The sequence below is a fragment of the Phoxinus phoxinus genome (assembly GCF_949152265.1).
Source record: "Phoxinus phoxinus genome assembly, chromosome: 2".
In the NCBI taxonomy this organism is placed as follows: Eukaryota; Metazoa; Chordata; class Actinopteri; order Cypriniformes; family Leuciscidae; genus Phoxinus; species Phoxinus phoxinus.
In genome coordinates this window covers 14,719,157-14,736,843 of record NC_136877.1, presented here as the reverse complement: position 1 = coordinate 14,736,843, position 17,687 = coordinate 14,719,157, and positions in this window count along the sequence as shown.

The window sequence follows — 17,687 nt, the reverse complement described above, 5'->3', positions numbered from 1 at the left end:
CTCATGATGAAAGATTTAGGCTACGGTTTTACTTCATCTGCCGTTAGATACGCGTCAGTTTCACTAAACGGCCCAACGCGCTCGCTGGCGCGGACATTTAATGTATGGATATTTGCTTCAAGTGATAGGCTTGGTGAGTGAAATTATATTTGTATTATCTTTCTGGATATGTATAATTTTATTTCGATTTTCTATCTAAAAGTGACCAAAAACACATTTAACTCCAGCTCACCATCGGTGTCGCTTAACTGCTCCGTCTCCAAAACGTTCGTACGCATGGGTCAGACTTTGCGTGCAGTTGCGCACATTTTCCCGTCAAGTTTGTTTTTATAAATCACAACTTATGCTTTGGCAGTGGCGTACGGCTCTTTCAGGGCCGGTTTTGTGCGTACGCAACGGTTATAAATGAGGACCCAGGGGTCTCATTTATAAAGCGTGCGTACGCACAAAACGGGGCTGGAAACGTACGTACGCCAGTTCCCACGCAAAGGTTGTGATCTATAAAAAACAAACTTGACGGGAGAATGTGCGCACCTTTAAGCAAACTTTGAGCCGTGCGTACGCACATTCTGGAGACAAAGGGAATTGGCGACACAGATGGTGAGCTGGAGTTAAATGTCTTTTTGGTCACTTTTAGACAGAAAATCTAAATTATTCGATTATTCGAATTAATTATACATATACAGAAATATAATTTCACTCAGGAAGCCTATCACTTGAAGCAAATATCCACACCTTAAATGTCCGCGCCAGCGAGCGCGTTGGGACGTTTAGTGAAACTGACACATATCTAACGGCAGATGAAGTAAAACTGTAAATCTTCATTATGAGTCCTAATCATAAATAGGCTACAGTGCGTGTTCACAATAACAGTTTAAATAAAATATTGATTTAAACTGTTTTACTTCTGATATAAGCATTCAGATTAAATATGACATTCTCATTAATGGAGTTAAACACTTACACTATAGCTACATGAAATTAATAAATATTTGTTGTGGATGCTATTCTTTTGAACACTTTTCCTTTGGCATGCTGTGTTTTAATGTTTTAACTACAGAGAAAATTGCTTATCATGATAATAGCAGATTGTGCAAATATAATGCACAACAAGGTCGATCTTTTTTCCATTAAAAATACAAATCAATTAAAAATACTATTTGGTCAGTGGAAAAGATTGAGAAAAACTTTCTCTGAAATGTATTTTACACTATTTGATGTATTTATTCAAAAACAAGGCAAGGATAGGCTACTAAATGATTTTTATTAATGTAATGTGACGGCACATCCGTATTTCATATTTTCCTAATGTCTTGTACCGTTAAACATGTTATCACGTGGATGAATAATCATATGCAAATGATATGCAGATGAGGATATGCATAGTAAAACTAGGCGTTGTAAGCTCCATATGTGGTTATTTCGGGGAGGAGACGCACGTGCGCACAATCTTCCGCTGAGTGGGATTTCTAAAGTGAATTCTGCGCAGGTTCTGGCGTACGCACGGTTTTATAAGTCTGAATATTTTTTTGCGTACGCCATTTTGGGCTTTCGGGCGCACGTACACTTTTAGTAAGGATCCTACGCACAGTTTTATAAATGAGACCCCAGAACTTGTCCAGATATTTAGCATGGATTTTTGGAAGTTTTAGGGTTGAAAATGTTTTGGGACAAAGGCATGAGCATAGGGACAAACATTGGAACAAAGGCATGAGCGAAGAAAAACAAGGCAATTTTATTTTTTATCTAAATGTTGATAAAACTGCAATTTAAATATATTATTTCTATAAGTTCTACAAAAAAAGGACAAAATAGATCGGCTGAATAACCTGATCTATGGCATGTTAAATGAACAGTAGTTAAACCCCCCTAAGCCCACAGAAATGGTTAGACCCAAGCCTTCAGCAGCCAATGACACTGACCCGTTCAAACTGATTTTAACTCGTATGTCACGCGTCCTTTTCGCCTGGTTGGAAACTACACACACGTTTTGTACTGCCTGTTTGTGTTAACTGTTTACACGTCAAAAGCGTGCGTTTTGTCCTAGTCAAAACACACGTTTTCAACGCCCATTTTTGTTACGATAGACGCGCGTCAAAAGCGTGCGTTTTCGGTGACCCCAAAGCGCACGTCTAAAGCGTGCGTTTTGACAGCCAAACGCGCGTTCCTGACGCGCGCTTTGATGCGAAAAACGCACGCTTCTGACGCGCGTTTTTTTGTGTGCACAAAGCGCACGTCGAGAACGCGCGCTTTTATGGCAAAAACGTGCGCTTTTGACGCGCGTTTGGCTGTCGAACGCACGCTTTTGACGTGTCAATGTGCAATCGGACGCCTGGCCAGGCGTTTGTGAACACTTTGGCTTGCCATACAGTCCCGCGCTCGCCGCTTCCACTAGCCGCTTCCACTAGCCGTAGTTTCACTTTTTACCGAGTTATTTTTAGTAAATGAATTCTGCTGCCGCGGCGCGAGCGCCAGAGTGAGTTGCAGTTTGAGGCGCGCGTGTCGTTCCCGTGGGAAATAAAATCTCCCCAGTGCTGACACGAGTTTAGCGGATACTATTGATCAAATCCAGGATGAGCTATAACCACCGCAAACGACAGAGAGACAGAGAAAGGGAGATATTTAACGTTTGAGTAGCGTGTCCTGCTGTATTTTCAATCACAGTTCAAATAACTGACGTTCGATCGTTTGAGTAAACAAATGAACATGCATGCATCAGATCTCGTGCACGTTGCGTAACTAGTCGCCGCTTTCACATTACGTCACTGCGAGTCGCAACTTCTGCGTGTCAAATGCCCGCGTCATTTTTCTCGGGAAATAATTTCTGGTTCTGCAACGCTGCCCTTCGCCCCCAGAGAGAAGAAAAACACTGAGACACTTATTTTTGTTCCCTGCGACCGCCAGCCTTTGTTTATTGGTCTTTAGGAATTAATCATTGTCAAGTTATTCTTAAGAGCCAAAATAATGAGACAGTGACAGAGTGGGCACAAATTGCTGCCTCTACATATATGAAATGAGGTTAGTCTACCCTTAAATGAGCACGACATCAAAGTAGTAGCGTGCAATGCTGTGTGCAGTAGATGTGCACATGCCTTTGTGCATATAGGCTATGCTGCATGTTTGTCTAGCCTATGCATATGTTTCACTTTTCTGTGCGCGTGTGTTGACTGCGAGTGCACGCCAGCTCCTTTATCTCTTTTCTCGACAGTTCTATCCTCTCGCGCTCCCACGGGCCTAATTATCCGTAAACGAATCGGATGAAAGTAACGGGGGCTTTCTTGGAGGACACTGCCCCGTGGAAGGTAAAATATCTAGAGTAAAAATATAGAGAGCGCAAAAACAGTCATTTGTGGACAATCGTAGTTTATGAGTCATCCGAATGCTGACATCACGGGCTGCTGGTCTGTTCACACGTTGCTTTGCACCTGCTCTTCACGCTATTTTTACTCCGTTTGCATTGTTTAAAGGAGAAAAAGAACCAGCCCTCACATTTGCAAATGAGAGGGTTTTCGTTTGGAAAAAGTTCTTAACATTAGCCTTCTCGTCTTCATGTGAACACACCATTACAGAGGGATGTAAAGAAACATTCACCAAAAATGTCATTTCAAAACATGCTGTTTTTCACAGTTGAACAAAGTTAAAATTTGAAGAATCTTTTCCCCACACTCTTAGAAAAAAACGGGTTCTGTAAAACCTGTTGATCCAATTTTAAAGAACCCTTTATTCCATAAAGGTCCAAGAAACGTCTTAAATCACTGCATAATACTTTGGCAGAGGTGAATAGGTGAAACTCTAAAAATTAGAATATCGTGGAAAAGTTAATTTATTTTAGTCATTCAACTTAACAGGTGAAATATTATATCACTACATGCCAAGTGAGATATTTCACGCCTTTATTTGTTATAATGTTGATGATTATGGCTTTCAGCTATGAAAGCTATGTTGCCTGTTTTTTATGTTTGTATGGCAAATGTAATGCCATTTGCTGCAATCGCTCATTACTTGGACTGGGCAAATGTCCATTGTCCGTTTATGTCTAAACTGCTTGTTATTTACTGTTATTGTGAAGCGTCCTTGAGCTTGGGAAAGGCGCTATATAAATTAAGCTTATTATTATTATTAAAACCTTTTCACAATATTCTAATTTTGAATTTGGTGTTTTTATAAGCTGTAAGCCATAATCATAACAATTATAACAAATAAAGGCTTGGAATATCTCACTTTGCATGTTGACTTTATATAATATATTAGTTTCACCTTTTAAGGTGAATTACTGAAATAAATGAACTTTTGCACTAAATTAACAGGTTTCACCTGTAAAGTCCAAGTTCAGAAAGTAAAAGTCCTCCTGTGATTAGCAGTTTTTCAGCCAGGAGACTAATTAGTGAAATCAGCTGGCTGAGTTCATGGGTGGAATTTTACTTTCTGACCCCTGGACTTTACACCTCTGTTTAATGGTTATTTCAATTTAGTGTAAAGTAGGTTTACAAGCTGTTTAAATCATTAACTTTAATTAAGATTAAAAATGAATTAAAACACTGTAATTACATAAAACTAAATCCATTAAATGATCCCATGATTGGAATGCGGTTACATGAAGCGCCTGGCAGAACCTTTTAAGGTTCTATATTGAATCCTTCTAAGAATGGACAACAACAGTTTATAGTGAGTCAGTTAAGCTTCATTAAAATGACGAAGAAGCACCAATCATGAAGTTATGTTGTATTGCTTTAAATAATTTAAACAACACTTATTTATGGATTATGTACTTAAATCAAGCTTGCAGTCAAATGATTCCATCATTAGACATCTCTACTGGATTAATCAATATCCATTGAAATGTTAGATTGTTAAATATTTTGTTAAAATATTTTGAAGGTGAACATTCTGAGAAAATTCTCCCCGATGAGAGCAACCCAGTAGAAACACTAGTGAGAAATGAGGTTCTCTCATTCGAGCCAAACCGTCCTGGGATGTTTAAAACTATGCTACATCTCAGTTTATATTTATTTATTTATTGAGTTATCTGAGAAACATGCTTTTCTGGGACAGAAAATAAACAAGTCTTGAGTCAAAGAGAGAAAAAGTTGTACATGACGTGAGAATGAAAATGTGCCGGGAATTTGATGTTTTAGTGTTTGGTGGTTTGATATGATTCACATAAGAGTATTTCTCAAATGAGCCACATCTAAAACATGACGATTAAGTTTTACACCTTTTTCAGAGGCTGAATTCCCAGGTTTGGATGCTCACGCAGAAGTCTTGACCCAGATACTGGGAAAGCTTTCCTTTTGGGACGCGACCCAGAAGTGTCACACAAAACACCAGAGAACCTCCATCTGCAAATAGTAGTTTGAGCTTAGATTAGTTTATAGATACAAATATATTCTGTTTAGAGAACTTTTTGCATCTCTATCTTGTGGAAGGATCCATTATTGAATAGCCTAAGTAAATCGTGCCAAACAGCTCATATGCGATTCATTAGAGATTGACAAACAAGTTAGTCAATCTGATGATCTCTAATGGTTTTCATATAATGAAAATGTATTGCTAATATTTATAAATTGAATACTTATTTCTTCTTATAATATTATTTCACCTGAAGTTAAGCGCTTTGTGTTCACAGTGCATGCTTTAAGTGAATGACGTATTGAACTTCTAAAATGGGCTGAATTCATCTTGTCAGTTGGAGAAAAATTATCCATTTGATCTTGACAAAAATTACATTTTTATATGATTAGATTCTTAAATCACCTTCATTTAAACTTTTGAATTCTGGCTTGTGTGACGAAACATGATTAATATTACGAAGGAGAATTCCAAAACACAGTCTTTAATAAATCCACAAAAGGAAAAGACAAGAGAAAGCAAATACATCCACTAACATTTGACTTTTAAATCAGCCTGTTCTCACCCAAATGCGTCTCTATAGCACGCAGTGTGTTTATCGTGCAATGTATACGCGAAAATGAGTTTTTACGTGGATATGATACGCAGTTTTGCGCGTGCATATGATACGCACTTAATTTCGTGATATACACACGCACCCCACACCACTAATCCTACCCAAGCGTATAATACACACGCACCCTACCCACCCTAAACCCAACCATGTGCTATCCATGCGTATACTATGCACGTAAAAACTCATTTTCGCGTATATATTACACGATAAACACACTGCGTGCTATATAGACGCATTTGGTGAGATCGGGTTGTTTAAATAGACAACATCGGACAACCAACTGAAATAAACAGGGAGTATAAATACTAGAACAATTGAGGGAGCTAATGAGATGATTAACAGGACACAGGTGAATATAGGGCAAAATCCAAATGGAAGTGAGCATCCCTATGCCGTGCTCCCTTCGAAGGGCAGAGCCCTTTAAGTAGGGACTTTAGAATGAGCAGGGAACATGCGTGCAATTATGTAGCCGTTTAAACGCACTTGGCGAAGAAAGTATGAATTCCTCATTATCTTCACCTGGGAATATTCCCATGACAATTGGCACAGTGCCTATAACGCAGTTCGTTGTTGCGGGAAGGAGGCGGGAACCGGCGAACATTTTAAAGACTTTAAAGGCATACTATGCAGCTTTCCGTTTTTGTCAAACAGTGACCCCTAGTGTTGCTGTGGAATACTTGCACTGTCGTAAGAAGCGCCAGGCTTGGAACAGGCACAGATAGACTCTGAAGATATTGACCAGGGGCCTCATTTATAAAACTTTGCGTAGGATTTGCGTCAGAAGTGGCGTACGGATGAAACATAGGACGTGCGTACGCACAGAAATATTCGGATTTATAAAATCGTGCGCACGCACATCCTACGCAGTTTTCCCTTAATAAATCACAATCAATTCTAAATGTAGCGCAGCTTTTGCGGCTTCATGTCACGCCCCTAGTTGCCCATAAATAGTCCGTGAAACGCCCACAAGTTAATATTCATCGATTGCGAAATCATGGCAAACACAGAGAGGAAAAAAAAAAAAAAAGTAACTTTAAGTAACTAAAAAAGTAAGTAGAAGTTATCGTTGGCGAGGAGAAAATGTTGTTTTGAGGGAACAGTGTGGGCATTACTAATGCCAAAAAGGCACTTGAGTGGCAAAAGGTTGTAGACGCCATTAATGCTGTAGCCTCACAACGGACCGTGGCCGAAACAAAAAAGAAATGGTCGGACAAGATCAGCCATTGTGCGTTATACGCATTGAGATGGGGCATTTTATTTCCATCCATTTAATTGCATCTGACAAGCTACAGATGTCGGTTAGCCTAGATAATCTACGTGGAAATGGGAAATAGTTCAGTGCAAATGTCATTTCTTGCAGCTTTCTGAATGGTTGAGACATACGTCATACGTTATTTTATCAAAAATAAAACAAACTAAAGGCATATGCATGAATAGGCTACTATTCCGTAGCTGATGAATTTTTTTTTACTATGAAAACAACTTTCCCCAGTGGACAATTAATAGTCTACATCTATCTATCTATCTATCTATCTATCTATCTATCTATCTATCTATCTATCTGTCTGTCTGTCTGTCTGTCTGTCTGTCTGTCTGTCTGTCTGTCTGTCTGTCTGTCTGTCTGTCTGTCTGTCTATCTATCTATCTGTCTGTCTGTCTGTCTGTCTGTCTGTCTGTCTGTCTGTCTGTCTGTCTGTCTGTCTGTCTGTCTGTCTGTCTGTCTGTCTGTCTGTCTGTCTGTCTATCTATCTATCTATCTATCTATCTGTCTGTCTATAATTGCATCTATATCTGCTCCGCCAGACGGACACATTGACGAGAATATCAGTTTTGTACATTATTTCGTTGTGTTTACCATATTATTTATGAGGATGAATTGCATAAAATGCCAATATTATTGCAGAACATATTTCACTTTTCTTTTTGCAAATATGTGTTAATTTGCATTTCTGTTGTAATTTTCGTTTGATTTTTTTTGTTTTACACTACAGATCGATCAAACGGGTGTTCGTGTAGGCTGTTAATTGTAGGAATTGTGAAGTCTTCATGTTATTTATGAGAGGCAGTATTGCCATTTCTTTTACACAACGGTTCAAACACTTTCACGTATTTCTTCCATCTGCCGACGGTGTCGCCATTTATCATTTCACCCGTTTTTGTGCGTACGCCTGGGTCAGAGCTTGCGTGAAGGACCGCACATTTTCCCGTGAAGTTTGCTTTTTATAAATACCAATTATTGCGTAGAGAGCGGCGTACGCCTTCTTTTGTGCGTACGCAACGTTTATAAATGAGGCCCCAGGTGTTTCATGATTTCATACAAATATTAGGCTACTGCATACTGCATAGTCTACTGAACTCAGTGGCGGGCCATGCATTCCACATCTAGGCCTTCAGTGGTGTCCAACCTGAATCAATAACTTTTAATAGTGTAGCAGCCTACGGACTCTTTATAATTGTTGTGAAATGTATGTTTTTATTTTGCACCGGCAGTTAATGGGTTAATGCGGGGAGTTCGGGAAAGGCCAGTAAGAGAGAAACGAGCGAGTGAGTTTGGCTTGTGTTAGTGTTCCTTGCGTTCTGATTATAAGTTCAGAAACGGAGCCTCCCTTGTCTTGTCCTGGAATGGTTACAATAAAATGAATGTTTAAAAAAAAAAGTTGTGATCATAAATTTACAAGAAAAATTAAGAAGAAAATAAAATCCACCATGGAAAAAACGGGGGCAAAAAAGGCATTATACTACTCACCAAAATTACTGATAATTTTCTTACACAAAATAAATTTCCTAATTTCTTTCCTCAAAAAGACTTCAGTTACTTGGTTGTACAGGTTATCTGTGCATTTCAGTTCCAACAATAAGTCTTTTCTATCAAGGCTGGCTAATGCTAAAAGTCGAGTCTGTCCCGTTGTATTTCTGGCATAAGTTTGAATTAGCTTTAGTGCTGAGAGTCTGCTCGACAGAAGCAGTGTACACAGGTACAGTAACCGCTAAACATGACGATGTGTACAACTGACACAAGCTCTCAAAGATTTTTGAACGAAATCAATGAGATCAGCGGGACTTTTGCCTTCAAAATAAGTCATGGAACACTCTCAGAAAAAAAGGTACGAAAGCTGTCACTGGGGCTGTACCTGACATTACAGTCAATTCTGTTTTTACCCGGACAGATCGATAGAGTTGACTCTAAGCTGAATAAGGGTTAATGATTTAAAAACTATTAAATCTACAGGAATATATTTTAGTTATGTAGTTCGCTACAGATGCGGTTAGCTAGCTCTGACTAACGTTACCAGTAATAGTAGTACGCGCTCTGATCATCTAATTAAAGGATGAGAAAATGCCGACGTTATTGTATGCCTGCTAGATGGCCCTGCTGGAGTCTAATCGAAATCTGATTGGCTGATTAAATCTGACTAATTATCTGATTGGTTAAAGCAACAGTTTCATTGCCATTCATTTTAAGGTGCAGGCGCCCACACTATCGATTCTGTAGGCCTCGAGGCAGATTTCTTTGGCCATGGCAACACATGATGGCTGAAATATGATTGGATAAAAGCGCTAAAATAAACATACACTACTGGAAGCAGCGCAACCAAGAGAAAAGCTATGACATGAAGAGAATGGACTATTGGGAATAATTTAATACTCATTCATGGAAAAAATATATTAAAGTGCAAGTCAGTGATTCTGATAGTGTTTAGGCTAGCAGAGAAGGCCTTGCTGGCCCTGGCAGCCCACCACTGACTGAACTACTGATGATGGTAATAGGATAATAATAAGTTTATGTCAAGTGTTAGACTACTTTATAATAATAAAGTAGCCTACCGCGTTTGACGTGTTTACATGATTGCAGCTAAATCACAAGTAAATAGCCTATAGTCTAGGCCTACTGTATAATTTCATTTGTGTTTTTTATTGTAATGTAAAAATTACAAAATGCCAGATGACATCAATAAAGTTAAATGTACGTTGCATTATTTCATAACATTGGCCGTTATCATGTCATTAGACATGATTATTGCAATTTATCATAATAGTTAGCAAATTGTGCTCGTTTACACTATTTACAACCTCTAGGCTTATTTATGTCCTGATAATTATGTGAAATATTGACAACTGTTCTCATGATAATCGCAGGTATCAACGACAACAGCGTTGTCTGTTATAATGGATGAATGAACAGCATCGTAAAACAATGACATACTAAGCAAGCGCAACAACATACAACATAGAACACAAACAAGTTTACAAATAAGAGATGTATTTACTAGTCCATCAACAAGATCGTCAGGCCAGCATCCCTGTTGAATCCAGTGCTGCTTTTTAGCTCGCGCCAACGAGTGAAAGCCTGACCGAGTGGGACTCTTGTCTGGTTCCTCACGCGGTCAGATTCTCTTTTCCTTTTCCTAGTCTCTTCCGACCGCATTTTCTTAGCTTTTTCCATCGTCGAGTATCACGTTTGAAATGCGCGCATGTGTCTTCGTGCTTATAGAGCGGTGCTTCATATGTTGTTAATGTGTGTGACATCATTGCCATAAAGCAAGTCGTGATTCTTGCGAGATTTGTCGGGGGCGCTCCTCTCAAACTTGCATTGCTGTTTTTTCCAGCGGCGTCCCCCCAAGCTTTACTAGCAGGATGATTCGCCCTACTATGAGTTTGTTTACCACTGAAATTACTTTGAAGCTGTTATATTAAGGTACAATTTCTACATAGTGTGCCTTTAACAATAAAATAAATAAACAAATACAAAATTAAAGTAAAGACAGGGGCTCTTCATGGACGTCTGCTGTCACATATAACAAAATAAAACACAACATAAATCCTGGCAGATGGCGAGTGCTCCTCCGTTTGAGGGCAGTCGTTAGCGATTCCTTCGTTCCCTGCTCCGCCCCCATCCTGGCGTACGGCAGCAGGCTCCGACCCACGGCGAACAGGAGTGACTCCTCCGCTCCCTCTCGGATGGCAGCCACCCCTCCTCGACCCAGGAGCACGGCAGCGAGCTCTCCGTCCCACCTGCTGTTCAACTGCTCCAGCACCACCGCCTCGGCCAGCCATCGGCTGTCACCGCTCCTTCGTGCTGCCCGACCTCCTCAGCACTGCGATTCCCCTCAGCAGTGAGGGATCTCTGACAGCGTGTCCCTCCTTCCTCCCGGGTTTCGGCACCAATGTAACACAGTTTGTTGTTGCGGGAAGGAGGAGGCGGGAACCGGCGAACATTTTAAAGACTTTAATAACAAAATAAATAAACAAATACTAAATTAAAGTAAAGACAGCAGCCCCTCACGGACAACTGCTGTCACATATAACAAAATTAAACACAACGTAAATCCAGGCCTGGCCTCTCTCGTCCTTCACTGTCGTCGCACCTCCTTTTATGCTGCTTCTCCTCCATGAGAGATACGAGACTGGCACATTGCACAGGTGTTGCTCATTATTAATCACGCCTCGTCCTGCTCGCCACAGTGTCCATCAGCTGATTAGCTGTTCTTACGACAGAAATGGCTGTTAACATAACTGTTGCAAATAAATATATACTGAACAAAATTATAAATGCAAGACTTTAATGGGAGTTTTTGCCCCCATTTTTCATGAGCTGAACTACCGTAAAACTTCAAATAATAGCCGAGTCCCAAATAGACGCCTGTCTCTTTTACACGCCTGGTGTGGCTACTGGTTTGGATAAATAAAGGCCGGTCTCAAATAGAGGCCTGGTCTGTTTTTTTAGTTTCGGGTTGTATTTAATCTTCTAAAACCCGTCAGATCGTCTGTTTAAACCAGTTCTATGGTGCAGATTGCGCACGCAAGAGAGCCCTGCGCATCTGGGCGGTAGCAGTTAGCGCAAGCAAGGCAGGCAGAGAGAGTTAGTGCTGAATCGCTTCTGTGACAACTCGAGGTATCACACACCAGACGAGAAGCGCACCGTCACGTTGCGTCTATGACAACTCAAGGTATCGCACACCGGACGAGAACTGAGGGTTATGACTAAAAAAAAATTATCACGATAATTTCTTTTATATCAGTCGATATCGATAATTATTCTTTATTTCTATCAAGTTTAAAGGCAGATTTTTGCTCCCAAGTGAAAGTTGTAGAAACCAGAGCGTTAATTGGGCTTCTCTTACGAGAGGTTCTCTCGTACTGCGTAATGTAAAATTACGCACCGGGTAAAGTCATCTTTGCTCGAGATATGAAGCCAAAAATGTATCCTTAAATTTGTATATATTGTCAACGCAGTGCAGCAGCAGGCAGACCTAGAGCGGGCTGTCTTGCGTGCTCATTGGCTGCCTCGCGGCAACTGCAGCAGCCTACCACTGAGCCGGGCGTGACGTCACGCTGAAGAACCCTCACGCGTCATAGCCTGCCAAAATGGGGGTGGCTTAGCGTTTAAAAAGACGGCTCGGGCTGCTTACCTCTGATTTTTCATCTCTTCAGCGAGCTCTACGCATCGCTGGACTCTGAGAGAAGCCGCCGCCGTTGAAACCAGCGACCAGCTAGCTTAGGAAAGCGTCTGAGGAAGCCGGCCGTCTTCGCCACCTTCAGCCATCCGTGCCTGCTACGCTATCCGGCGTCAATATCCTTTCTATATCTTTTCTATATCTTAATATAATTATATATTATCCTCTCCGTGCGTTCACCGCTGCAACGCACGTGTCTAAAAGAGCACAAGGTGTTTATTTCAAAATGCCTAGTTTTTCCCGCTCAGCGACGGAGACCGCCTTCTTCTGCGCTCTCCGCCTGGGACAAGACCACGCAGCCTTCGCTCTGTCTTCGGGAGGCTGCGTCAACTGCAAAGAACTGCCAATGTCAACCCTGCAGGCTCGACTTGCCGTGTTCGACGCTGAAGCTGTCACTCCGCCTGTCACCGGCGGGCTGCGCAACAAGAAGCGCCGCTCCCAGAGACTTCAGGAGTCCGATGTGGCCCATGAACGCTCGCCAGAACCCTTCCATCGAGCTTCGCTCTCCCCGTCTCCGCCCCTCCCTCTCGACGCGCAGCTGCTGTCACCTCAGGGGATGAGGGCGAGGGAGAAACCATTGATGACGGCTGTTTAGGGATACCAAATTCCCCCGTGAAGAAGCGGTCGCAGCGCACATCCGCGAGATAGCGCTCAAAGTCTGCTCTCCCTAAGGCCTGCAACGGACCTTCTTCGCAGTGACGACAGGGTGGCCGCCCTAGATCTATAACAGCTCTAACAGCCGCCACAAGCTGCCATTTAATAAATGACATGGAAAACATAATTAATTTCATCCACATATCCTTATGCACAATGCACAACAATTGATCTTAAACCGTGAGAATCAAGCAAACTTCACGGCCGTTAGGGGCAGGGCCTTAAACTGACAGGCACTGAATTCGACTTGCACATCACCAATGCAGTAATGACATGAAAGAGTAGTCTATATCGTTTAAACTTTATAAATAGTAATAGTTTAGCTCACAGGTCAGATGTGGCCTTTGATTAAGCTTTAATTTTGTGTAATTAATTGTAAATAATATGTTCTTTGTTGTGTCATTTCATGTTTGTTTCATTTCAAATTGTAATAATAATGTAAGTAATAATTACTAATAGGGGTGTGACGGTTAGTATATAACCGTGAGACCGACGGTTATAGTTAAACACCGTCATTAGAACTCTATAACCGCCAAAACCGTGTTATTAAAATATTTTTTACAAACATAAAAAAAAAACATTTTTTTATTTATTTTTTAGATAGGATCATAATATGCGCCATACAATACATCGGGAGACATGGTTTTTACCACTTAATGAAGTTTTGTTTTGTAAATCGACAGAAATTATTTTTACCACTTCATATAAGTTTTGCTTTGTAAGCCTTTCCTTAAAGCGAATTTCGTTTTGTACAAATTGTACCTTAATTTTAATAAATGTTTCATCAACCAATTGCATGTATTTAATAATATAGCAGACAATATAATAACCGTGACATGGAGGCGCCGGGCCGGCGCGCCGCGTTCACTTGCATTGCATTGTGAACTAGAGCGCATCTCATCGTAAATTAATGAAACTATGCCTATGCCTCATGCATTAGCATTAAATATCTTTGCTACATCCTTTCTAGACGGGTGCGGCTTTGAGAAATCTTGGAGATCTCCCTAATAAACGGAGGTCTGAAATATCTGCCCCTTTACCGATCAGAGCGCGCGCTGACACGGAGTTAACCCGCTATCTCCAAGAAGAACCAATTGACTCTACGGCTAATCCACTAGCATGGTGGGGAGACACACGCTATCCGCTCTTAGCACAATTGGCACGTAAATACATGTGTATTTGTGCTACAAGCACAGCATCAGAGCGAGTTTTTAGCACTGCGGGTAACATAGCTACCCCAGTCAGATCGTCACTAAAACCGAGTAAAGTGAACATGTTGGTGTTCCTGTCACGGAACTTTGAAGTCGAAAAAGATTAGGAATTTAAAATGTCATTGCACTTTTTTTGTTTCCTGTATTTAGTTAGTTTAATTAAGGTATTATCACAACAATCGTTGTTCGACTTTTTTTTTCTTTGATAAAGGTATGTAGATTTTATCATTTGTAATTTAGGCCTACTCATTCATTTTTATGCAGCTCTTATATAATTTAAGCAGCCTACGTTTTTAAAAGGATTTGTTTAGTGTGTGTGATTTATTTAAAACAAAGCATGTTCATTGCTTTTTTTTTTTTTTTTAAGGATTTAAAAAAACCGACGGTTATGTTACGAACCGTCACATTTGACTCACATCATAACCGTCATCACCAATTCTGAAACCGGCACACCCCTAATTACTAATAATGTAAATGGAAAAAAAAGTATTTAATTGGTGTTTATGTAGCCTAGGGGTTGGTTGGACTGTTCTGAAGGAAATCTGACTTCATTGCAGTATGAAAAGGAACCAGAATATCCAACAGTTCTTCGTTAGCAAGAAAAGCAAACCTGATGAAGACAGTGAACTGATCAGAGCAGCTGATGTTAGCAGTACCAGCAGTGGTTCAGATAATGTTAGCGAGTCAGATCAGGATGATGACTAGCCTAGCAGCTTCACCCGATGACCTGTGTATGTAAAATATAAAATAAAATTTTATGGTATCATTGATTTAATAAGCTATGTATTTGGAAGAAAAAAAAATATTAACAGCATTTTTATTTAGCCTACACAAAATAAAAATGTTTAGGCATCTAAGTGAAATCATGTGAAATTATTCTAAATGCTATTTTAGATTCTGTCACATGTCTGTCCTGTCTTGTGATGCACATGGGTGTTTTGTTGTTTTGGGGCCATGCGCTCTTGTCATTGTCTGGTCCCTCCCCCTTGTTATCTGATTATTGGTTTATTTGTCCCACCTGTCCTGCTCGTTACCCTCCTTTGTTTGTTCCCCTATTAAGCCTCCCTGTGTTTGTAGTCCTGTTGCTGGTTCGTTGTCAATGTTTCCCTCGTGTTATGTTCCTGATTATTGCCTGTCTTGTCCCCCCCAGGGGAGGTTTTGGTTTGTAGTTTTGTTTTGTGTATTTATTTAATAAATGTCCTTATCTGCACATGAATCCTCACTTCACTTTTTGACCAACCGTGACAGAACGAACCAGCCACAATGAGGATTCAGCGGAAGGATTCACGCCAGCCACCAGTCTCTCCTATTTCCTGCCCACGTTATGAATGCATTGTAAAGTTCTCCGCCTTGAGTTCCCTTCGTCAGAAGGGGACAAATGTGAAAGACTTTGCCCTGGAATTTAGCTCCGCTGCAGAGGGGCTGGGGCTGGGTGAGATGACCCTTAAGGACCTTTTTAACTACGCCCTTGAGGAGCCTGTTGATGTTTGGACAATGGCAGCGCTGGAGCGCTTGACGTTCTGGAGGTTCGTTGCCTTTCTGGACCGACAAAGGAGTCCTCCAGTTGGGCAGGTTGCAGTATCTCCAGAAGGTCCCGAAGAGGTTGCGGTGCCCTCAGTAGGTCCAGAGGAGACTGCCGCAGCTCCTGTGGATTCAGGAGAGACAGCAGCATCCACTCGCTCTCGGAGACGGAGGAGGAGGAGGAAGCAGGCGTCCACAGTCCCTCAAGACCTGGAGGCCGTCCCCTCCGAGCAGCCCGCTGTCGTCTCGGAGGCCATCCCCTCCGAGCAGCCCGCTGTTTTCCCGGAGGCCGTGCCCGAGCAGGCCTCTGTCTTCCTGGAGGCAGTGCCCGAGCAGCCCGCTGTCATCCCGGAGGTCGTCCCCGTGCAGCCCGCTGTCATCCCGGAGGTCGTCCCTGTGCAGCCCGCTGTCATCCTGGAGGTCATCCCTGTGCAGCCCGCTGTCAGCCCTGAGATCGTCTCGGAGCTGCCCACCATCAGTCCTGCCACGGCCAAGAGTCTACCTCTTTTATGCAGTGGCAGTACTGCATGCGTGGAGAATTCATGTCACGTCTGCCGAGCCTGACCTTCACGTCACGTCTGCCGAGCCTGGGCTTCACGTCACGTCTGCCGAGCCTGAGCTTCACGTCACGTCTGCCGAGCCTGAGCTTCACGTCACGTCTGCCGAGCCTGAGCTTCACGTCACGTCTTCCGAGCCTGAGCTTCACGTCACGTCTGCCGAGCCTGAGCTTCACGTCACGTCTGCCGAGCCTGAGCTTCACGTCACGTCTGCCGAGCCTGAGCTTCACGTCACGTCTGCCGAGCCTGAGCTTCACGTCACGTCTGCCGAGCCTGAGCCGGTGTCTGTGCCAGTTCCTGAGCCGGTGGTGTCTGTGCCAGTTCCTGAGCCGGTGGTGTCTGTTGCTGTTCCTGAGCCGGTGGTGTCTGTTGCTGTTGCGGTTCCTGAGCCGGTGGTGTCTGTTGCTGTTGCTGTTCCTGAGCCGGTGGTGTCTGTTGCTGTTGCTGTTCCTGAGCCGGTGGTGTCTGTTGCTGTTGCTGTTCCTGAGCCAGTGGTGTCTGTTGCTGTTCCTGGGCCGGTGGTGTCTGTTGCTTTTCCTGTGCCGTGGTTGCCCGAGTGGTCGTCTTCGCCATGGTCGCCCGAAGGACCTGCCCCGTCCCGGCCGCCTGCACAGCCGGATCCACCCTGGCCACCTGAGGGAAGATCTCCGCCATGGCCGCTTGAGTGGTCATCCCCGCCGTGGCCGCCCGAGGGGTCTTCACCGCCCTGGCCGCCCGAGGGGTCTTCGCCGATGAACTGTCTGATGAACTGTCCGCTTCGCCCTGGCCGCCTGATGAACTGTCCGCTTCGCCCTGGCCTCCCAAGAATAAGCGGTCTGTCCCTCCCGTCCCGCCCTGGTCTGTTCCTCCCGTCCCGCCCTGGTCTGTCCTTCCCGTCCCGACCTGGTCTGTCCCTCCCGTCCCGCCCTGGTCTTATGGAGTGTCTAGTAGCCGCTCCGTAGGGAGGGGGTAATGTCACATGTCTGTCCTGTCTTGTGATGCACAAGGGTGTTTTGTTGTTTTGGGGCCATGTGCTCTTGTCATTGTCTGGTCCTTCCCCCTTGTTATCTGATTATTGGTTTATTTGTCCCACCTGTCCTGCTCGTTACCCTCCTTTGTTTGTTCCCCTATTTAGCCTCCCTGTGTTTGTAGTCCTATTGCTGGTTCGTTGTCAATGTTTCCCTCGTGTTATGTTCCTGATTATTGCCTGTCTTGTCTCCCCCCCCCCCAAGGAAATGAAAGTTTCCTTGACTTTCAGCATGCTCAGGATTTGGATGCTAAGGGACTTAGTGGCCAAGGCTATGATGGAGCAGCTGTGATGAGTGGGAAACACTCTGGTGTGGCA